Below are 16,261 nucleotides of genomic sequence, written 5' to 3'. Positions count from 1 at the left end.
TAAGAGGATTTCTCTAATGATTTAACATCCTGGATCAATGAGACATTTACTGATGTCTGATGATGATGAATCTGTTTATATATACAATCTTTATATTGTGTTAATGTCTTTATACATAACTTAATGATCTTGTTTGTTGTGTGTTTATTTAGAAAGTCATTCTGGAGTTAATCAGCGTAAACTTAAATCTAACCTTCAGAAGACGTTCCAGTGTGTGTTTGAGGGGATCGCTAAAGCAGGAAACCCAACCCTTCTGAATCAGATCTACACAGAGCTCTACATCACAGAGGGAGGGACTGCAGAGGTCAATGATGAACATGAGGTCAGACAGATTGAAACAGCATCCAGGAAACTGCACAGACCAGAAACAACAGTCAGACAAGAAGACATCTTTAAAGTCTCACCTGAAAGAGACGAACCAATCAGAACAGTGATGACAAAGGGAGTGGCTGGCATCGGGAAAACAGTCTTAACACAGAAGTTCACTCTGGACTGGGCTGAAGACAAAGCCAACAAGGACATACAGTTCATATTTCCATTCACTTTCAGAGAGCTGAATGTGCTGAAAGAGAAAAAGTTCAGCTTGGTGGAACTTGTTCATCACTTCTTCACTGAAACCAAAGAAATCTGCAGGTTTGAAGAGTTCCAGGTTGTGTTCATCTTTGACGGTCTGGATGAGTGTCGACTTCCTCTGGACTTCCACAACACTGAGATCCTGACTGATGTTAGAGAGTCCACCTCAGTGGATGTGCTGCTGACAAACCTCATCATGGGGAAGCTTCTTCCCTCTGCTCGCCTCTGGATAACCACACGACCTGCCGCAGCCAGTCAGATCCCTCCTGAGTGTGTTGACATGGTGACAGAGGTCAGAGGGTTCACTGACCCACAGAAGGAGGAGTACTTCAGGAAGAGATTCAGAGACAAGAAGCAGGCCAGCAGAATCATCTCCCACATCAAGACATCACGAAGCCTCCACATCATGTGCCATATCCCAGTCTTCTGCTGGATCACTGCTACAGTTCTGGAGGATGTGTTGAAGACCAGAGAGGGAGAAGAGCTGCCCAAGACCCTGACTGAGATGTACATCCACTTCGTGGTGGTTCATGCCAAAGTGAAGAAGGTCAAGTATGATGGAGGAGCTGAGACGGATCCACACTGGACTCCAGAGAGCAGGAAGATGATTGAGTCTCTGGGAAAACTGGCTTTTGAGCAGCTGCAGAAAGGAAACCTGATCTTCTATGAATCAGACCTGACAGAGTGTGGCATTGATATCACAGCAGCCTCAGTGTACTCAGGAGTGTTCACACAGATCTTTAAAGAGGAGAGAGGACTGTACCAGGACAAGGTGTTCTGCTTCATCCATCTGAGTGTTCAAGAGTTTCTGGCTGCTCTTCATGTCCATCTGACATTCATCAACTCTGGAGTCAATCTGCTGGTAGAAGAAAAAACAACAGACCATCAATCTGCAGAGACACATCTCTACCAGAGTGCTGTGGACGAGGCCTTACAGAGTCCAAGTGGACACCTGGACTTGTTCCTCCGCTTCATCCTGGGCCTTTCACTGCAGACCAATCAGTTTCTCCTGCAAGGTTTGCAAACACACACAGAAAGTATCTCGCAGACAAATCAGAACATAGTCCAGTACATCAAGAATAAGTTTGAAAAGACTCTCTCTGCAGAAAGAAGCATCAATCTGTTCCACTGTCTGAATGAACTGAATGATCGTTCTCTAGTGAAGGAGATCCAACTGTACCTGAGTTCAGGAAGTCTCTCCACAGATAAACTGTCTCCTGCTCAGTGGTCAGCTCTGGTCTTCATCTTACTGACATCAGAAAAAGATCTGGACGTGTTTGATCTGAAGAAATACTCTGCTTCAGAGGAGGCTCTTCTGAGGCTGCTGCCAGTGGTCAAAGCCTCCAATAAAGCTCTGTAAGTGTGGAGAAGTTTTTTCAGAATGCAGTAAATGTGCTATTATCGACCCAAATAGAAATTTCATTTTCTTGTCCTGCTCATTATTCTTTCTCCAGACTGAGCGGCTGTAACCTCTCAGAGAGAAGCTGTGAAGCTCTGTCCTCAGTTCTCAGCTCCCAGTCCTCTAGTCTGAGAGAGCTGGACCTGAGTAACAACAATCTGCAGGATTCAGGAGTGAAGCTACTTTCTGCTGAATTGACGAGTCGACACTGTGTCCTTGAAACTCTCAGGTCAGGATTCATTATTTTATTTCATTATTTCATGTAACTGTACAATTGGAGCAGGTCTAAACCAGACATGGTAAAACATACATTAAAGAATATATATCATATGTCAGAAGATCACCAAAATAATTACATCTCATCCTGATGGAAGCATGAATGCATTCAGTCAGTCTATTCTGCACTTTGATCCCAATTTACTAATCTCAACAACCACTGGATGGATTGTCATGAGGTTTCTTCAGACATTCATGCTCCCCTCAGGATAAACTTTAATTGCTTTGGTGATCCTCTGACTTTTCTTCTTTTTCTTTTCTTTTTTTTTAGCTCCATCATCAGGTCATCATTTTAATCTGTACAATATGTTGGTTTATGACCAAATATTTGCAAAACTAATGGCATTTCCATCAGCTTCAGTTACACTCTATATTAGTGCTGATTAATGAATTAGTGAAAACTAAGATGATGAATTTAATAAACGTTAAACCCTTAAACTACGATGTGCACTGAGTCATCATGACCCTCAGATGATCTGTAATGTGTGTTGTTTTGTGTGATTGCAGGCTGTCAGGCTGTCTGATCACAGTGGAAGGCTGTACTTCTCTGGCCTTAGCTCTGGACTCCAACCCCTCCCATCTGGGAGAGCTGGACCTGAGCTACAATCATCCAGGAGACTCAGGAGTGAAGCAGCTGTCTGCTCGACTGGAGGATCCGGGCTGGAGACTTGACACTCTCAGGTATGATGAGTCCTGCTGCAGCCACAGACTGTCAGTGAGAGACTCTGTATCTCGATTGCAGATGGTTCAGTGTCGGGAGGTCGGCTTTATTTACTCCATCTCCAGATGTTCAGTACAGTTCAGGAGAAAGGCAGCATGGCACTAAGCCAATAGATACAAGTGAAAAGAGGAAGGTAAGAAGAAGAGATGAAGATCAGCGACCAGGAGAGTCTTGGCACAAACACTAAAGTTATACCTCTTTCTTCAGACTAGTTTAGTGCCTGTTCAAAATGTGCTTGTCTGATTTCTTGGCCTCTGGTTTTGCTGCTTGATGAAAGAGGGTTATCAAAACATGAACATTAAATCCTATTTCCACCACGTCACTGTTGTGTTATGATATTAATAATAACAACAGACCCTCTGTGTCAGATGTCTGATCAGAAAATACTGAACCTCAAATTTAAAAGATTACTGTGATACATAAATGAATTTAATCACTGAACAAATCCGGACAAATTTCTCAGGGGGGGGCAACTGTTCTGATGATGACTAAGGTGACCCGTTCTATGGGAAAATTAATAGACAACAAGACAAAGCACATCTGGTTTGGAGAAAGAGATTGTTGGACTTTTAGAGAAGAAGGGAACATCTCTAAATAAATGCCGAGGACAGGGTCACGATGGGGCAGCAACAATGACTGGTGCATACTCTGGGTTGCAAAAACGAATTGCGGACAGGGAACCCAATGCCATCTATATTTACAGTCTAAAGCTGGTCCTGAACGATGCATGCCACAATGTTTTAAAAGTCAAAGAATACTATGATACTGAACAAAAATATTATGCTTCTTTCAGTGGTAGTGTTAAAAGACGGCAACTTGGTGAGTCACAGTTCAAAGTGACAGGGCAACCAACACTTCAACAGCTGTGCCAAACGCGCTGGGCATCCAGAAATGATGCTGTGCGCTCACTCCACTTTCGTTACCCAATTGTGATGAAAGCACTTACGAAAATGGGTCTGTTATCTAAAAAGCCAGATGAGCGTGCTAAGGCCGAGGGAACATTTTGAATTTGTACTTCAGACAGTGATACAGGGTGAAATTCTGGAAACTATCAACACTGTTTCACAAAGTCTCCAAAAACAGAACATTGATATTTTGCAGGCAAGCAAATATGGAGCCAGTGCATCTGAGACCCTTGTGTCACTCAGAGGAGAGTTTCAGTGCCTTAAAGAAACTGCCCAAAATCTTGCTCAGTCAATAATTTCCACAAAAACGCGCAAGGCGCACCAAAAGACATTTTGATGAGTTATGCGAGGATCAAAGGCTCAAATGCGTAGGAGCACTCAGTTGCTGTCCTAGCTTTCATGACGCCCTGGGCGAACCTCACCTCCAGATGGTGGCAACTTCTTCCGTCACTGTCGTTTCTGGGCAATACAAAGTCAGATGTTACCTGACTTGGTCCCCTGGAAACCAGTTGTGTCTGAATTCTCACAGTCAGAACTGAAGGCCAGTTAGCAGATCAGTGCACAGAGACTCATCCTCAAGACGATTCTGCTCCAGGCGTTTCTAATGGAGAGCACAAGGGCGTTAGTATACACACATTATTCACGGCGTTTATAGTGCAGAACATCACACATACCCAGTGATAATAACATTATAACTGTCTGCAAAATGCTTTGCAGGGATGCACACACACACACACACACGCACACACACACACACACACACTCACAGACATACGTGCACACAAGCTCACCTGAGTTTTGCTGGGGAGAAGTAGAGGTAAATGGGTCTTCATCCTCAGGATCAGACAGCATTTGTGGAGACATTGTGTGGCTGCAGAAAGATGGCTCCTCATCCCAGCTAGTGGCAGAGGGCTCCAAAATATTTAAAAAGTCCCCTGCATTCGCATTAAAATACAACGTCAATGATCAATGCAGGAATAGCACAATTAAATAAACCTGTTATTAAGCATAATGTATCCAACTTTTAGGATAGGAAACAAATGAATAGAAAACAAAACACAACCTCCTTGGTTGATGGCTAATTATATACATGACACTCTAAATGACTCAGAAAGCTACATCACTAAATATCCATGCAATATACGTCTTTTGAATTAGCTCACAGAATTGATAATTCACTTAACTTAGCAGCACAGGGCCTAACGTGATGTTTAACAAACAATATGTGAGCTAGTCATGTTGTGTTGCATACACATTATTAGGGAGAAATGAATTAGATATAATGTCTGCTAGTCAGTTGGACTGAAAACGGATGCTGTCTTCATCTACTATTATAGCCAGCAGTATAGCAAGGGGTAAACAAACATACGAGTTAGCCTAACTTATACTAATTAACGTCATTTCATCTCATTACATGCATGGTCACACTTATGAAGAGTTTTTGACATGGCTCCATGGCTCCATTTGACATTGCTTGTTTCTCCTCTTCTTCTTTTCTCTTTTTCCTGAACTGGGCACCTGATGGCTGTGTCCTCTTCTTATCCATTTGTTTAATTGACACTTGGGAATCAACACGTGACCCCTCCCAGCACCATCAACCAAGAGTTAAGACTAAACCAATTCACCTCGTTTTGTAATATATTTCATTATTTAATCAAACCCCCAAAACATATGTGAAACTATGGGCTTTTATTCACAATATTATCATGACTGAAATGTCCTTAATGTGGAAGGAATTCCTGATGTGATTGACTTCATCTTACTCACTGCATTTGTTGTGCACTATTAGATGAATCCCCTGCTCCCCCGCCCCAGTAGATGAGCCTGTCCCCGCCCCGCTACCCTTCCCCACAGACGCTGTGTGAGACTCTCAGCAGCAGCAGACACACCTTGATAAAACAGAGGGCGGCCAGACATCATTGACTTGACTGTAAATTAGCAATACAAAAACCGGAGGACATGAATGCAAACAAAAATAATATATATATAATTTATTTTTTTTATTTATTTATTTTTTGCTGGCGCTCATGCTGCCCCTCCATGAATGCCACCCTGGGTGGCTACACATACTGCCCATATGAAAAACCGCCCCTGGGAGCCCTTAAAAGTGTCAGTATTTGACGCAGCTCTAGACACTGCCATTGCGCAGGTAACACACAGGTTTCAGGGCATGCAAGAGGTGCACAGAGGTTTGGGTTTCTACACCCACAAGAACTTTTGTTAAAATCCGATGGTGAACTGTTTACATCAGCAAGTGCTTTAGCAGACCAATACAAAGATGACTTGTCTGCGGATTTTTCAGAACAAGTTCTTTCATTTAGAAGCACATTCGTGTCCACCATAAAAGAAATCAAGCTTGGCTCAGTTCAAGATTTGGCACACACTCTATTCATAAAGCACCACTCCATATTACCAAGTGTGCCTGATGTCGCCACGGCTATTAAACTATTTCTGACTCAACCTGTAACTGTCACAAGCGGCGAAAAACTTAAGCTAATTACGACATATCTTAGAAGCAGCATGGCACAGGGGAGACTGTCGGGGCTTCTGGTCATACTGAGTACTGAAAATAAATGCCACGCAGTCTGGACCTGAAGAGGGAGGGATGGGATTCTGCTCATCGATTCACCAAAAGATCAAAGCATGTATACTCGCCTGCAAGCCTGTAAGAACACATGTTGTCCTGTGAACGTTACTCACAACTGACAATTTATTGATCTGTTTGATTAAGTGATTTGAAATAAAAATAATTTGGATGTAAAGGAAAAGCTTGTTTTGTACTCGGTCTGAGTGGGCTTTTTTACAGTAGGCCTACCTGTCATTATGAAATCCTGCACTCTGAGACTAAGAATAATGAGGAGGAGTCAGAGTCACAGACAGCTCCTGGCATCACTTATGATGTGTGTGTTTATGTGGAGCAGCGGTCGCAGTTTCCCATATAAAAAAATAGAATGTGATTAAATGTGTGTTATCTAGCAAGTGTTGGTTAGTAAATTTACCAGTTACAATTCTGTCCTACCAGTCTTGACATGATGTGCGCGTTGCATGTGCAGACTGCAGACCGCTCCCCACCCCGACAACCCTTAAAGATAAAAAATGTTTTAATAAGGACCCACTCAAGGATAGTCGCAGGGGCGGTCCTAGACATAATCAAGAGTCTGCAGCTCATGATGATTGTTGATTGTTCGGCCTCAGCTGGACGATAAAGGTTCATCATGACGTTGCTCCCATGCTTTGATCTGTGGGAGGACTTCTGACTGACGTTACTGATGTAGGAGGATGTTGGAGGAAGGCAGAGATCATCTGAGAGAGATTAAAACAGAGTATTATTTTAAACGGACATCTCGAGATACGTCAGATTTTATGAACTTGCTGTGAAGCACGAACTGGATGAGACTTCTGCCTCACAACAATCACTGATCACGTTGGTCATTTCCTCCTGAAGCTAACGTCTGCAGCCATAAATAATAACTGTTACAGCAGCTAATCAGCCGAGACCTGAGGAGGTGCTGTCAACTCTGCTGTCCAACTCTGAGAGAGGTGTGTGCAGCAGAGTCAGTAAATGTTGGATCTTAAAGCTGCCATGTGAAAACTAGATTATTGTAGACAAACGTGAAAGACACTGCAGATGGAAACAGGTTTTGTTTGATGATTGAAAAGATGCAGCTTTTATTTTGTAGACTGCTGTAGTCTGATTATTGAAAGGACTGTCAGAATAAAAGGGGAATGTAAATGATGAAAAGAAGCTGTGTGCAGTGATATAGATCACTGAGGATGACGAAACACTGAGATGCATCGAGAATCGTTGACAGCTGAATCGTAATGGAATCGTGAGGCCACTGAAGATTCACACCTCTAAAATGTTTGTTACATGAAGAATGCAAAAGTATAATATATTTTCTTTTCTAAAGTGCACATAGCACTCCTTCATCCTCCACCATTGATAGTGGCCTCATGTGTGTTAGCAGCATACTGAGGATACCATCAGTCAGAACAGCTCCTGGCTGTGGTGTCATGGGGCGTCCTTCCTCACAACGTAGTCAACATGTTGACTTGTTTCTTTGTTAAATAACAGACACAATATTATATAATATTAGTTTGCATAGTAGCACAATTCACATGAAGCTCAGTGAACTCAGTACACACCTCGTTGTTTTAGTTTATATCGAGGCTTACTGCTCCCCACCGTAGGAGACCAGAACTGCTGCACTGAATGTGTTTTCCTTACGTATCTTCCGCTCTACATGAAGTGAAGCAGCTTGCTCCGTGCCACAGCGCCTGCATCATAACGTAAACCAGCTAATCCATGATGAAACTGGTCGGCAACTAATTTTATAATCGATATGATGGATTAGTTGTCGCAGCCGTAAAGAATTGAAATTGAACACTGCACTTCTTTTAGTCCTCAAAAACAAACCTGCCAAGTATAAAATAGATTGGATGAACGGTTCTGGAGACATGTGAACCACAGACAGACAGAAAGAAAGACAGATTCCTGGCTTCATAGTCAGATGTTCCTCTGGTCACATCTGGACACATCATGTTCACCACAGCAGATTTCAGACTAGATTTTCAGGCACCCACAGGAAACAGCAACAACATCCAATAAAATAAAGATGAAGTGATAAATCCAACAGGAGGTTTGTGTGTGTTCTCAGATGTTGTGGTCCTCTTTCACACACACCAACATCCTGTGGCTCACTCTCAGTGTGTGAGGAGAGTGGCAGAGGTGAAGAGGTTCAGGGAGAACAGGGAGAAGCAGCCTGATGGACAGATTGTGTTTCTGTGTATGAGAGTCATGTCATGTCCATGTTTGCATGCTGAAAGAGGATGTGCTGCTCTGACCCCCCTCCTCCTTTCAGGGTGGAGCCTGCTGGAGTCCGATGGTTGACACCAGGTCTGAGGAAGTGTGAGTGTCTTTTTACTTTCATTCATGGAAACACTGTGACATCACTCATTCACATCTGTGATGTCATCATCACACTGATGACACATTAATAACTGCAGCTGTGTTGTGTCTTTTTCTCTCCATCAGATTCCTGTGAGCTCACAGTCGACACAAACACAGTCAACAGAAAGATCAAACTGTCTGACAACAACAGGAAGATGACACATGTGGAGGAGGATCAGTCATATCCTGATCATCCAGAGAGGTTTGAGTCCTGGTGGCCTCAGCTGCTGTGTAGAACTGGTCTGACTGGTCGCTGTTACTGGGAGGTTGAGTGGAGAGGAAGAGTTTACATATCAGTGAGTTACAGAAGAATCAGAAGGAAAGGAGACATTAAAGACTGTGAGTTTGGACTGAATGATCAGTCCTGGAGTCTGTGGTGCTCTGATGATGGGCGTTACTATGTCAGGCACAATAACAGACTAACAGACATCTCCTCCTCCTCCTCCTCCTCCTCCTCCTCCTCCGGTAGAGTAGCAGTGTATGTGGACTGTCCTGCTGGCACTCTGTCCTTCTACAGAGTCTCCTCTGACTCACTGATCCACCTCCACACCTTCAACACCACATTCACTGAACCTCTTTATCCTGGATTTGGGTTCTTGTGGCCCAGTTTTGGTTCCTCAGTGCGTCTGTGTGGTGTTTAGTGTGCAGAGTCTCCTCCTGTCACAGAAACATTGTCAGTGCTGAACAGTTGAGTCTGTACAGGATCACAGTCACATCAATCTTTCAGCTTCTTGTAATAAATTCATCAGTCAACTTTGTACAAAATGATTCAAACTGATTGAAAAGATTCTTCATTTACATTTTAAACTTCTTCCATTAAATTGTGTAAATTGTGTTGACTTGTACTTTCTGTCATGTGTTGTTTTGAATTCTGGCTCTTGTTCCAATAAAATCCACAACTATTAGTGAAATGTAAGAAACAGACAACATTGACTCGTCTGCAGCTTTAATTGTAAAGAATCATTGTGAACAAAGTTGTGAATGGACGGTAAAATCTGATCAAATGTACTCGACACTCCACCTGAAACACTCTGACTTGTTTCATGTGTTTCTAATGATGAAACTAAAAGTTTGATGGTGTTGGTTAACACATGTAATTATGTCTGTAGTGACGTGATAAACTGCACAACATCTGTTCATTTCAGTGTGATTACTATATGAGAAGAAAACACATTGTAATGACAATCATTGTTAGCATCTTTGTCTGCTTGTTATTTCTTCAACTAAACTACAGACTGCTCCTTTAAACTTTCTTTCCTGGCATCAGAAATCGAGTGAAGAACAAAAACTTTGACTTGATTTTAGAAAATATCTGAAACGAGTATTATTCTCTGTGATTGCAGCACAGCGAGCACAACTTAAACTCCTCTTTTTATTTTATTATTCTGACTTGTTTCAGGATAAAAGACGTTTTTTTAAAACAGATTTTTAATATTCTTAAAGCTTAAACATGTTTTCTTTTAGAGAAGGAACAAATAAATAATGAAAGCAAAACAGAATGAGTGTAAAAGATTGATGAGACATGAATTGATGGTGAAATGAAAGCAGGTGGCAGCACAGAATCAGTGGGACTCAGAGATCTTCTGTCCTGACGACTCTCATCAATCTGTATGTGACTCATTTGTTTAACACTCACATTCAATCATTCATTTTCTCTTCATTTCTTTTGTTCAACGCTTTAAGTTCTCACCAAATATGTTCAACGCTTCAATATGTGTGTGAGTTCAATATGTGTGTGAGTCATGTAGTGATTATGGGTCGTTCCAACCAGCCAACTCACCCACAATCCAGAACTTTTCCCGCTTCTCCAGAACACTTCATGTAGAAACTTAAATGAACTGAATGTGATCGTGCAGCTGAACTCCAAATACTTTTTAACTTGTGGATTTTTGAACTTTGACTCTCTAAACTCAATTTCAGGATTTTGGTGAAATTTGAGACAAAACAACTATTTGGATTTTACAAGTTGTCATGAGTTGAACCAAAGTTTCAACATAAATGTCTTTAAAAAGAATGTGTGACATGAGCTGGCAGGTCCTGGGTCAGTCGGTGTGGAGCGACCCGTATCTACAGAACATCTAAATATCTTATTTTACTCTGTCGTTTACTGATGTTCTGAAAATAACACACGTGTCATACTTTCCATACAACTTCAGTTTTTATATTTCAACACTTTAACCTGAAAAACATTCAGGAAGTAAAATCAAACGTCTCTGAAGCTTTATTTAACAAGATGTGTGTCACTCAGATGTTGATGTTTCTGGTTGTTTTATGTGTTTTTATAATGATGAGAAGAAAAACAAACAAACCTGTGATCGTGTTCATAAACTCATCTGATGGTTTCCATGGTGACATAATAAACAGATGGATGTAAAAACAGGTTGTTTGTCAGGATGTTTTATTACAAAAACTGAATATTAACAGCTGATTAGAATACAAAACAAACAAACAAGTCTGTATTATTATGTATATATTCATTAAACTGTCTCATTGTGCTGACGTGGTGTTTTTCTGCTGTTAACTTCATGTTATTTATTGTTTTCAGTGTTTCTACCGTTCAGACAACAGATGTGACACGTTTAACCAGAGTTTGATCACTTTTACTTTGAAAATACTCAGGATGGAAGAATGAAAGTGGATCAGGTCCAAAAGTTCATCCTGTCCAAACTTTTGTCAGTCAGCCTGTCCAACAAACAAATCCTGCTGCTCATTAAACTCTGAACAATAAGTGACTAAAGGGACAGACACTACAGATCAGTGTAGACAGGTTCTGGGTTTGAAACCTTTACTAAGTCACCGTGCCGAGTCTCCTTCACCTGTAGTGGCTCCGACCTGCTTTCTCTTCAGAGGCCTGTACTGCGAAGCCAGTTTAGTGGGTTAGCGAGGTATGTTGAGTCTAAAGCCAGGCTTCCCTGTACTACAAAGGTGGCTCTCTTTTAACCCGGCTAGATCACCATGGTAACTTATGCTTAGCTCATAACCTGGTCTCGACCAGGTTATGTTCAGAGTTTCAGCTTAAAATCGGCTATAAAAGCGCCGCTGTTTCACTGTGTAACTCATTCGGAGATGGCGTCACCGTTCATTGAGAACCCGGTGGACCTGGGAGCAAGAATAATTCGGGCAGCACTGGCGACGTGAGTCGGCGCTGATCCGCTGGCATTTCCTGATGAATTCTCTATGAGCGATATAGATTTTCAGCCGAGGGAATACGGTACACTCACATATTGAGCAGAGTGTCAGGAATGCCACTCGAAGAAGCGCTCACTGTTTGTGTAGCTCTTCGTTTTTTTGCCACGGGAACCTACTTACATTCAGTTGATGATGCAGAAAATCTGAGCAAGAACCCACACTGACAAAATGATGGGCAGCTGGCTACATACCACTCTGAATGATGTTTTTGTATTTGGCTCTAACTTGCTGCCATGTCCGACTGCTGCGTCCACATCTTAATAAAATGCAATATGAAATATTAATTAGGCCAACCTAGTATTGGTCTCAGTGATTGGTGCTACCGGGCCATGTGAGATCAGCTCTGCACATCTTGTAGCTGTTTTCTTTGAAGACTTTAATATAAAGTGCTGCCACGCTTTTGATGACTTGGTTCGTACACTTTTCTCTTCTATAATGTTTGTAGTTTTTGTTCCTCCGTGGCCTCCACTATGTTGCAAATGTGGAACGGAGCCGATTCAGAAAGGAGACGGCAGAACTCTGAGGGCCTGATTTACTAAAGGTTTGCGTGTGTAAAATCGTGTGCAAACTTGATTGCACGCGCAAACACGTGTTAAAGCTGATCTACTAACCGGACGCAAGGAGGATTGCGTCCCTCAAACGGGCAAAATAGCACGCGCAATCCATTTAGCGTGTTTGCCTTAATGAATATGTAAATATGGGCGTCTCTGCCAGAACACGCAAAATATTGGGAGGAGTAGATGCAAATAGATTAATTTAGCGCACGCAATGTGATTTACCAAACCTAGAACTAATTGCGTTCGCTGATTTTGCGTCTTTATTTAGCACGTTTGAAAGTCATGTATTAACTGGCACAGCTTTACGCACACATGGCTGCGGTCGTTGTAGCAAGGAGGAGGCATAGGCACAACGAACGAACTATCTCTAACAAACAAAACAAACAATAACAGCCACCAAAAAACGACGACCCAGCCTAAATTTAAACAAAATGAATGTTGAATTTGCCATTATCTATTTTCTTTCCGTTTTCGCAGGCTGCGCTGGTGTCCACTAATGCCTAACGCGCATCCATCTCCTCCTGCGATCTCCCCTCCCTCTCCCGGCTGCTCAGATGAAACACCACTGATGTTTAATGACCTCCCGGCTCCCTGTACGCCACCCTCGATCCCCTTTGCCAGGGCATTGATGGCCATCGTCAGCCCAGATACAGCACTGACTAGCTGCCTGGTGTGCGTAACGATGGCACGAGTGTCCCGCCTGAGCGCGCGCGTCACAGAGGCCACAGCTCGCACCTCCTGTGCCATGGCATGTAACGCGTCCTCAAGTGCTACAGACTGTTTCATCTTAGGGAAAAACATCTTGTGATGCTGTAAAATGAAACGCACACACTTCTGCGTCACTGTTGGAAAATAAAATTCTCTGAGAAATGCAGAAGCAAAAATACTTTTGTAGCCTAAATTATGAAATTACGCGTTTTCAGTGCATATTCAACTCAACGTTAAAACAGGAAGCACATTCTTTTTCTTTTCTTTTTTTTGGCTCATAGCTGAATAAATTAAATGTATCCAATAAAAGAAATGCGTGTTTGTGCTATTATGGGCATACCTTGCTCTGCAGTTTCTGGCTCAAGGGTGTCAAATCTGTTCATCGGAGAAGGTCAGCAGTACCTGCTGCTCAATTGAAGACAGGGGATGTTCTCTGTCAGTCCACCACCTGTTTTATTTGCCGAGGTTTTATCATAAGCCATTTTACATCTTGCCATCCCCTCTTAATTTCATCGGCCGTTCTTCTTGTTTTGCTGACAGCATTGACTTTGTCACAGATATCCTCCCATATTTCCTCCCGTTTCTCCTGGATATATTAATGATTCTTTGTTGTAACTCGTGAATATGTTTGTTTGCCCCCTCCACTAACACCTCCAATTCAATAGCTTCAAATTTCATCTTTCGTTTGCGCCCACTCTCTCCCACGTTCTCCATGGTGAAAACTAGCAACACACGCAAAAACCTCATTTAAATAGGGCGGTTTCCAACACGTTTGCCCCTGTTATTCATTGCGCGAGGAATCTTAGTTGATCACCCACAACACGCAAACCAACAGCGCGTGCAATCTTTTAGCGCACGCAAGCAATTTAGCGCCCCTTATCTGGGATCTTAGTAAATCAGGCCTGATTTACTGAGAGTGTGAGAGCTCACCTGGGCTCCTCCTCCTGTGATGAAGCACACCTGAGAGACCGTCAGCAGCTGAGGACGGACTGTGTTTGCTCTCACCTGCTGCTTTCAGTCCTTTAAAGGTAAGATATGATTTAACTTTACAATAACATTCAGCTAACAAGCTAACATTCAGCTAACCAGCAAACATACTGAGCAGAGTGAAGAACAACAGTGTTGACGTCCTGTCAAAGACGTCTCTGTGTGTCCGTCCTGTCTCCTAACAGCACTCTGTAGCTCAGAGGTGACAGTCTGACAGCCTGTAGCTTCAGCTGGAGATGGAAAAGCAGCCAGTTCACTACTGAGTCTAATAAGTCAACAACATAAACTCACTAAATGTCAAGAAAGGCAATATTTTGACTCCTATTTTCATTATAAACAGAAAAATCCACAGTTTGAACTCAGTTTTCTGTCTCTGACTGAACTGAGATCAGTTTAATCTGCTCGTTAACTCGTCGTCAAACTCACTTCATTCAAACTGGACCTGAACTGAATCACAAACACTAACATGTAACTTTACTGTGAGTTTGACGAAGAGCTCGTATGGATCAACAGCACAGCTCCATGTGTTGTTAGCTGATGAACACTGTTTACATATAACTTTGACTGTGACTTTATAGGATTTGATGTAAAATGGCAGATTAGCTGTTTGGACATGTTAATGTGGTTTAAAGGGTCAAGTGAACATAAATCTGATGAGAAATTACATCATTTTCCATTCAATGTGCTGTAAAGAACACAAACTGAAAGCAGGATGCCATTTTGTTTAAAGTCCACAAAGGTTCTTTCTCATGAAAACTGATTCTTTCCATCCAAACTTTGCACACAGCTGTCATATAAATATGTGACAGCATCATTTAGACACTGGTGTGATGGATTTTAAACAGCAGCATCAAAATACTTGTGTCTTCTTTAAATAGGCGACAGGCAGTGTAAATGTACATATTGGCTAAATATTTAGTTTCACCCGCGACATTTATATTTAACATTTATATTTATATTTGACATTTATATTTAGATTTAACATTTAGATTTAGATTTAACAATTGACATTTTATTTTCACAAGAGAAGTAAATATCACAAAATTCACAAATATTGCTGTACATCTGATCAAAAGTAATCACATATGTTTTTTAACGTGATTTGTCGCTAAATGTGGTGAAAAGTTGCTGTTTATTTTAGCATGTGCATCTTTACAGTCGGCGCCCCGTACACTGAGCCTCTCCATGTTTACTGTGATTTAATCAGTTTGTCCTCGTGTGTTTTGATTCGACCGTCACTGTGAAAACAACCAAAGTTAAAGCTGAACTGGTGCCAACAAACCAACCCAACCTGTTTGTTCAGATGAAGGTTTGTTAACTTGTCATCAGGTGTGAAATGCAGGAAAACCAGTTTTCATTCTCTGTGTGCTGCCAGCTGCTGGTTTGAGGCGGTGTTGTTGAACGTAGCCTCCTCTTCTCTTCTTCCTCTTCCTGTCTGCTCTGATGCAGCATTTCATCTGTGATGTAACTAAAGTTATCACACAGATGTAGTTGAGTAGAAAGTAGAATATTTGCCTCCAAAATGTGGAAGAATAAAGTTGGAGTGCGAGAGAGAAGCTGCAGGCTGGAACATGAACGTGAACTGTTTACAGCTCACTGTCATGGTGCTTCGTCCTCTGAGATTAGAGGACGAAGCAAAACCTCCATCATAGTTTTATATAATTACACCTGCATTCACACAAGGGGAAGACGTGTTGCATCATTACTGGGGCCCGACACAACTTGAATAGTCAGAGTGCAGCGTCGTTATTAGATCGCTGTGGGAGTGTAGCCGGTGACATGAGAGTAGAAGTGGAGTGAGTTGGTCAGTGTTTGAACACAGAGTGGTTGTTACTGTGTAGCTCCACTTACTGATGACTGAAGGCAGCTCCTCCTGTCTGAATCAGCCTGTGGAGGAGGCCGAGACGAGCCGCCGCTCTCCCGCTGTGTGACGCACTAAACGCGGCTGCAGAGCAGCTGTTGGTGTCGGTGAATAATCTGTGGTTGTATTTACAG

This window comes from Sparus aurata, unplaced genomic scaffold (assembly GCF_900880675.1).
Source record: "Sparus aurata unplaced genomic scaffold, fSpaAur1.1, whole genome shotgun sequence".
NCBI classification, from domain to species: Eukaryota; Metazoa; Chordata; class Actinopteri; order Spariformes; family Sparidae; genus Sparus; species Sparus aurata.
This window is presented reverse-complemented; position numbering follows the sequence as displayed.